The sequence below is a fragment of the Ctenocephalides felis genome, unplaced genomic scaffold, assembly GCF_003426905.1.
Source record: "Ctenocephalides felis isolate EL2017-DRISC unplaced genomic scaffold, ASM342690v1 CF-g0.4_SCAFFOLD_03572, whole genome shotgun sequence".
Classification (NCBI taxonomy): domain Eukaryota; kingdom Metazoa; phylum Arthropoda; class Insecta; order Siphonaptera; family Pulicidae; genus Ctenocephalides; species Ctenocephalides felis.
This window is the reverse complement of record NW_020539726.1, coordinates 25,645,874-25,654,178: the sequence shown is the minus strand read 5'-3', so window position 1 is coordinate 25,654,178 and position 8,305 is coordinate 25,645,874.

The window sequence follows — 8,305 nt, the reverse complement described above, 5'->3', positions numbered from 1 at the left end:
CCAGAATTTGATGTTAATTGCATAATTTAAGCTCATGATTGCAATAAATCTATGCTGAATATCAAACACTTATCAATATACAATCTTCGTTTATAACTTTATGGAATCATTTCAAATTATTATTTTCAAATTTATCGGTTTTGTAATAAATCAAAATCGTCACGAATAATATAATAAACATTTTACATTCATAAATTCCACTATTTAAAAATCAAAAAATATTTATCACCAGCAGAATATCAAGTAACTGTAAGAACATGAAACCTGTATAGCACACGCACTTCTGGAATTATTACTAATATAAAATATATACGATAAATATGTCCATAAAAATATATAACTAATTCCAATTTATCACTAATTTGATTTGCATAATTATGATATGATATTTTAAAGAATTGTATATATTTTCGTTTAATGCATGCATATATTATTTATTCTGTCAAATTTATACATTATTCAAGTATAATTTAGAAAGATTATCTCGGGAACGTATGACCTCTGCACCAAAATGTATTTTGAAGCATAAATTATGCCTGATGAGATCTATTAAATTTTTTATCAGGTATTTGTCGTTTCTAAAATTAACAAACACATTAATCGTATGTAAAAATACGATATTATTTTTTAGATGAGAAATATTTTAATATTTTGCCAATTTTTAATAATTTCTTAATTCTTTGTTTCAAACTTAACAGTTTTTTTCTATTTGAGACCGTTACCAAACAATGTTTTTTTCGGCCAACCTAAATCTATTTGGAATCACGGCGATTGAAAAAAATTAAAATGCATTAAAACGAAGAGGTCGAAGATCATTTCGGTAGATATACACACTTCGTTGAGAAAACGTGACAACACATTCAGAAAACATGGCACGAATCACGTCCATTATCTTTACAACTAAAACATTAAATTTCTTACATTAAAGCACAGTTTAAATGCATTATTTACGATAAACGATAAGGGATTTGGCATGAAATAAATTTATTAATAAAATCAAAGTGATAAGTGGAGCCAATTAAGAAATATGTTTTATCGCAATCAGAGATTATGTTTATATGCGATACATTGCATTTTGTTGATACTAATTAATTATTTATTTAAACGGCTTTTATTAGCTGTGCGAGATGATTCAGTATTTTAACATTGATATAATAATAATGATAGAATAATTCCAGAACCATTTAGTACATTTATCAAAAGTTTTACCAAAGTATTTATTTCATATGCCTTAATCTGTTTCAAAAAACATTTTGAGCAAATTCAGTATTAGAATAAATATCTTTTCATATATTACATAATTATACATAAAATATGGTCGATTGAACATATGTGCTCACGTATCAACCGACTAGAATGATTAAAAAAAACATTTGCTTTCTATTGATGGGTACATGTGATGATTAGTTTCCGGCAAAGGCAGGCCCTTCCGTTTCGGCTACACGGCAAAAAGTGCTGAAAATGAAGAATCAGTTTTTGCGAGAACGGAAAATCCGATTAGAATGATTCGAAAGACATTCGATTTGTATTAACAGCGAGACGAGCTAGTCAGTTTTTGGCTAAGACAGATTTATCCATTATAATGATATGGGGCAAAAGTGTTAAAAATGATATTGAGAAAACAGAGTAAGCGATTTGAATGATTAAAAAAAAATTGTTTACAATTTTTGCATGTACAGTGGTTCTGAACTTGTGGAAAAAATTGGAATAAAATGTAAAACTTCAGATCAACTGTTGGTCAAATATGATCTTTACCAATCACTATTATTGATTCCAATACAAACATAATTATTGGTAAACACGTAGACAATTACACAGGTTGGCAGGAAGACAGGTAGACATGTAGATGTAAACAGGTTAAAAAGTAGAAAAAAAAGTAGACAAGTGATAGGCGGATAGAAAGGTCGGCCGTTAGGCAGGTAGGCAGGTAGGAAGATTATCGGGTAAAAAATAAGAAAAGAAAGCAGGTAGACTTTTAGTTAGACTGGTAGACAGATAAACTGGTAGTCTGCTAGAAACTGATAGACAGATAAAAATGGTTAACAAATAGACAGGTAAATAGATAGACAAGCTGACAAACATGTGGCCAGGTAGGCAGGTAAACATGTGGACAGATAAAATTGGTAGCTTCTTTGTTGATAATATCTAAGATGTAAGCCATTCCATAAGCTCAAAAAAATTTGATAGAAATTTCGTGAAAAACGTTTACACCAAACATAATTGTTTATTAATTCCTTAATATAATAATTCCGTAATAAAAATATAAATACTAATTAATAACTTAATTAGTTATTGTAATCGTCCAAAAATCGAAAATGAAAATTTTTACATTTCTTCACGTTTTGAAGGTTTCTGAACGTTTTGGCATACCTCAGAAAAAGTGGATGTGTGTGTGTGTGTATGTGCGTGTATGTATGTATGTATGTATGTATGTATGAATACAATTTTTCGTCCGGGCGCATGGATCAACCGATTTGAATGGTTCAAAAAACATTCGCTTCCCACTGATGGGGTGTGCTGATTATTTTTTGGACAGGACAGGTCCAGCCGTTTCGGAGATGCAGAGCAAAGAGTGCTGAAAATAGAAATCGAGTTTTTGAGAGAATGAAGCATCCGATTTGAATGATTCAAAAAACTTTCTGCTTAACAAAATAATTGCTTTTGGGGAAAAAATTATTTCAAATTTTTTTTCCCAAATTTTCTTTTTCATAAAAAAAATTTGAAGTATGTTAGTCGAAAACAACTCAGATTAGATAATAGATAATGTTACAGTATTTCTAATAATCTATATGAAAACATTTAATATTTCTCGAATATTTCGTTACGGTACGGGAAGTTCCAGCAATTTGCCTTAAGGCACGACGCCATGCACCACTAGTTTATTAAGCTAAATGAAAAATGCTTAGACTACTAAAATAGCTATCATGAAATAGGGATTTGTGGTAGGAGGATATAAGGAGGTTGGAAGTAACGGTGGTAGGAGATTACAGTTGTGAGCATTTTTCAATCCCGCAATAAAAAAATTAATTTCTAATCAGAGTCGCGCATATGTTTGTGTTTTGTAGGTAGCTACTGGTTACAGTTGATGTCCATACTTAAATGAAATACATTTTTAGAAAAAGAAATAAATAGCTGAATTTCCATCTAAATAGCTGAATCTCAATTCTTCTTAAGTCGATTATGTGTACGTATAGGGAAATTTGTGCAACATACAACTAGTTCTCAATTACAACTTGAAGTTCGATTCAAATTATTCCGTAATCTTTTGAACCACGCTTTACCATCCTCCAACACTTTTGTACAAGAGCGAATGGCCCTGCCAAGAAGTATTATATTATTGTTCATACGAAATCTCTTCTCGCATACATCGAAACGCGTACTGACTGAACCTGACTTTTAAGACAGATCTAGTTCTATATTCTGTATTCTGTATTCAGAGTATTCAGTATTCAGTTTTGCCATTATTACGCAATATTGTTACCGTGTCTGTGCCGCGGGTTCACACGCTCCATATAAAAACGATTATTACACGATCAGCGGAGCCACTCGCTCTATTTCGTATTATATAGTGTACGCGGTTTTTGGATCCGAGCAATTCTTGTCTGGGATCGGCTCCTACGCTTTTTATTTGTGATTAACGATGTGATTACTCTTTTTGCTCTCTATTATATGTAATACTTGAATATTCATTGTTTTGTTCCAATCGGCACGAATTGGCTTAGTAGATGAAGCGCCAGTGAAAGTAACTGAGCGCATCCTGAAGATGTACTTATCCAGAATCGCGTATCCAGAAGAAATGTAGCCTTATTAGAGATGATTATTTTGTGATCTTGCATTATTTTAACCCTCTATGGGCGAAATTTTTGTTAAAATTTAGATAAACAAAAAAAACATTCTATACATAATAAAAAACAAAAACCAAAACAAAAAATTCTGTTAAATTTTTTTTGGGATTATTGAAACTATATGTTACTTCAAGTAACAGCACCCAAAAATTTTCTCATTTATGTGAATGAAAATGATATTCCATGTCGAAAACCCTAGCAAAGGTCATAAATGTTGATATTGGAATAGAATATAAGATTTATGCGTCATCTCACGACGAATCTACTCTACTAAAAATCTCTCCTTACATACTCTGCTTTAAAGTTTTATCTGCTGATAAGACGTAGTAGTAGTACTCGTTTAACTATAATTACCAAAATAAAACATTCTAAATTTAACTTTCAATTTGCACAAATTCACTGTTTATCACAAATTGGGATAAAAAAGCTGGAAATATCTCATTTTCCAAGCAAATTCTAAAGTTGGTTTTAAACAAGATATTTTTCAAGAGTAGTAACATTGTAATATAATAATAATGGATAGTGATTTGTAATGAGGAAAAAAAACTTCAGATTTTTTTATGCATATTTATGAAAATGTGAAAATTTTATAGTAAATAAATAGTTTTCAAGATTTCTTTTCGTAAATAAGATGCAAAATGTTTCGGTGCTTGTCTTTGATACTGAAAATGATCTCTTGAAATATATTTTATTATAAATAATTAATTGAATATCAATTTGGCTTTCATTATTTTATAATTTCATTTTCTATAATTTTACGAGCATTTTTTTTCATTAAAGGCGGATCTCATTGAGACTCATTTTTAAAATATGGAATGGCTCTTTCTGGAGGAGCTGTTAAAGCAAACACATTTTATTTAATTATTTGAAAATTACTTTTAGAAGAAAAACGAAACCAAATTTAAATAAAGCTTCTCTAAAAATCAGATTGTAAATTCCTTAAAATCAGAAGTAAACATGAATACATGTGAATCCTAAAATTTCAAAATTCATTTTCCAAGACCGATTTTCCATGTTTTTCATTTGTGTGTCGACATAATTTTTATTCTATTCTATTCTGTTTTATTATCTATCTTGTTTAATATGAAATAAAGGGTTGTAAGATTATCTCAAGTTTTTAAGCCTGGTCTTATTATATTGTTTTTGTAATGAATTTTTATCAAAAATTGGTTTCGCTAACAATGCTATTGCGAGGATATTGTTCCTGTGTAAAATTGTTGGCAATATATATATATATATATATATTATATATATATATATATATATCGATGCATATGACAAAATGCAAGCTTTTACTCGACCTACGCATTAACTTCACACATAACCATATTTATTTTACGAGTTGGCCACACGACTCTAATGTGTGCATTTTCACTTTTTTGCGCAAAACCAATATAAATTAGACTAATCTCTCGGAATATCGGACTCTTAGATCCGAAGTAAGTAATACATTAGGCGCTGTTACTCTCGTTTAAGGCTTTTTGCCATATAATCGGCTTACTCCATGGACATGGACATACATATGTATTCCGAATCGCGTGACAAAACCGACTGCCCTGTAATGTATGATAGAGATTACCTTATATCGCCAAGTGCAAAATATATAGTAAGAGAGATGGGCGAAAATTCCTGAATTCAATTACATTTTTTTCTTTTGTCATGAATAATTATTTTCTGTACTTTGATAAATGTTAGTGCGAAAATGGAACTTGGAAACAAAATTTCAGAAGGCACATTTTATCTTTTACCTAAATCCCTATGTAACTATTATGTATTTCACCATATTACAGTACTGATTAAATGCGTGTTTAACTTTTGATTTGAATTTTATTTGAATATTTTTCAAAGAAAGGCTTCCAAAGTCGACCAATTTCAAAAAAAATTCAAATTCATAGTTTAGCAAATAATCTTAATTCCAGGAAACTTGAGGCAATCATATTATTAATCTTGACTAAGGTCCTGAAAATGTTATGCACGATTACGGTTTCAAAATTTAAATGAACAAATTTAAAATTAATTACAATGATCACAATATGCTGAAATCATCACAGCATGATCAAAGCTCAAGACTGTACTTAAAAGCTCATAATTTTCAAAATGCACGAGATAATTTGTTTTCCTAATTTTCTTGTTTCGGTTTAACGTTGATTTCTGGAGCACCCAAGTACATGTACAATGCAACAATGCCCCAAAAAGCTATTTTTATTTAAAGCTTTATTAGTCTTATTTTCAAGAGTAAACTGATAACACTTCTGCTTGATATCAAACTGTCCGAGACCTATCATAGAGCTATGGTCTAGATTCAAAAGTAGTAATTGAATAAAAATATTCGAAAATTGAATTTACATCTTTAAATTTATTTGGTATTTGACATGAGTCGGAGTACTTCATCAACTAATTTTTCAAAATGTTTGTTTGTTTTAAATAATTAGCATATGAAGTCATTAACAAAAAACGTTAACGAAATCAAAATTTACTCATAAAAATATTAAATTAAATATAATATTTTTTGAATTACGTAAAATTTTATATTTGTAGATAAAATCTCATTCGCAGAAAAAAATATTTACTAAATGCGTGAGTTTTGAACATGCAATATTTTTATGTTTCGTTACAGATAATTTATTAATTTTGAATAAATTTAGAAAAGAACGAAATATTATTTTTTCTAAGTTATGTTAATTAACTATGTATGTGCTAAATAACGAATTACTTAATTGACTTAATATCATTTTAAATATTTTTTGTTCCAAAATAAAAGCCTATCCGATTAATAACATTGAATTAATGTTAAATATTCAAATAATTTTTTATTTGGGAAAATGTGTTGATTTTAACATTTTTTTAACTTCTCGTAGGGTAAGTTATAGTAATCGCAAAAAAATCGAAAATGAAAATTTTGATATTTTTATGTTTCAAAGGTTTTCGAACATTTTGGCACACTTTAGAAACAATGGATGCGTGTGTATGTGCGGATGCAAATTTTTGTCGACGATATCGAGAACACCGATCAACGGATTTGAATAATTTAAAAAACATTCGATTCGTATTGATAAGGAGACGTGCTGATTAATTTTTGGCAAAGGCAAAAACTAGTTTTTGGCTAGTCGCTCTAAAGATACTTTTAGTTTTTTTTTTCAAAAAAGTAAATTTTTTTCAGAGATTTAAAATTTCTCAAAAATCTAATTTTTTCAGTTTAAAGAAAAAAATAATTTTTGGTACGGGAAGTTCAAGCAATTTGCCTTAGGGTACGATGCCATACACCACTAGTTTATTATGGCTTACATCTTCATATTTACCCACCTCCTGATATCAAGCAGTAGTGGCATTAGATTTGGACTTGAGATTACAGATCTCCGATGTATTAATCTTAAAGCCAAGTCAAGTATTAGTGAATCTAATAAAAAATCTTTTCAGATAAAAAATTGTCAACCACTGGGTTGCTTTCTGATAACATTGTGTTAAGAAATGACATCTTTAATAATTGATTTTAAGTTAGCAGACATTATGGTACTACCATAGGTAAACATCAATAAAACATTAGACTTACAATTAGTGGTTGAATATTTTATACATAAGGTAGTTTTTAAAGATAATGTAGGAATCATAATATTATTTCAATGAGTAATTTTATATTTCAGCTCAAATAACATTTTTTGCTTATTTTTATCCAGCTATCTAACTATTTACTCTTGTGTTCGACATAAGAAATCTATTTCGATAAGTCAGATCGTTGTTTATGGATGTGCTTTAAGCGACACACTTGTTTTGTTATGACCGCTCGAGTAGTAATTGTTATGATATCGTACAATCATCTTAAGTAATGTCATGATATTAGCTTAGCATTATACTATATATTATAGGATTGTTCTCTATCTGCCCACATAATACATATTTACATATATCCAATCGAAAAAGTTAAAGAAACCAGAGTAGATATTTAAATCAGAGTAGATATTTGAATCAGAGTAGAACGGTAGTAAATTAGTAACTTCTCGAAAGGAGAATCAGAAAAAAAATCTGATTTGCTAATTTTCATGTCATTCTAATTTGTATGACATAGGAATTGGAAATGTATGTATGTATGAGGGTGTGTGTGTATGTGAACTAAAACATTCATCAACATTTTCTCAAAAACGGTTGCAAAAAAATCAAAAATTTAAATGTCATTTGATCGAACTCGCGTTGATTAGTAGAACCTATTGTTTGAAATGTTGATCATATTCCTAGGAGAACACCATCGGGTATCAGATTGTATAATTGAGCTACTTTAAAAAAAAAAAAAGGTTTGAGCAACAATTGTCCGAGCTGGTTCTTTAGAAATATAGAAAGTTTACATTTTAGCCAAAAGTCCTGAACCAGTTTTGAAAATTACAAAACTATTTTTAAAATATCAAGTTGCATTCCTATTGGATAGCTATACCATTTCTTCTGTTGATACATTTTTTAAAACTATTTTC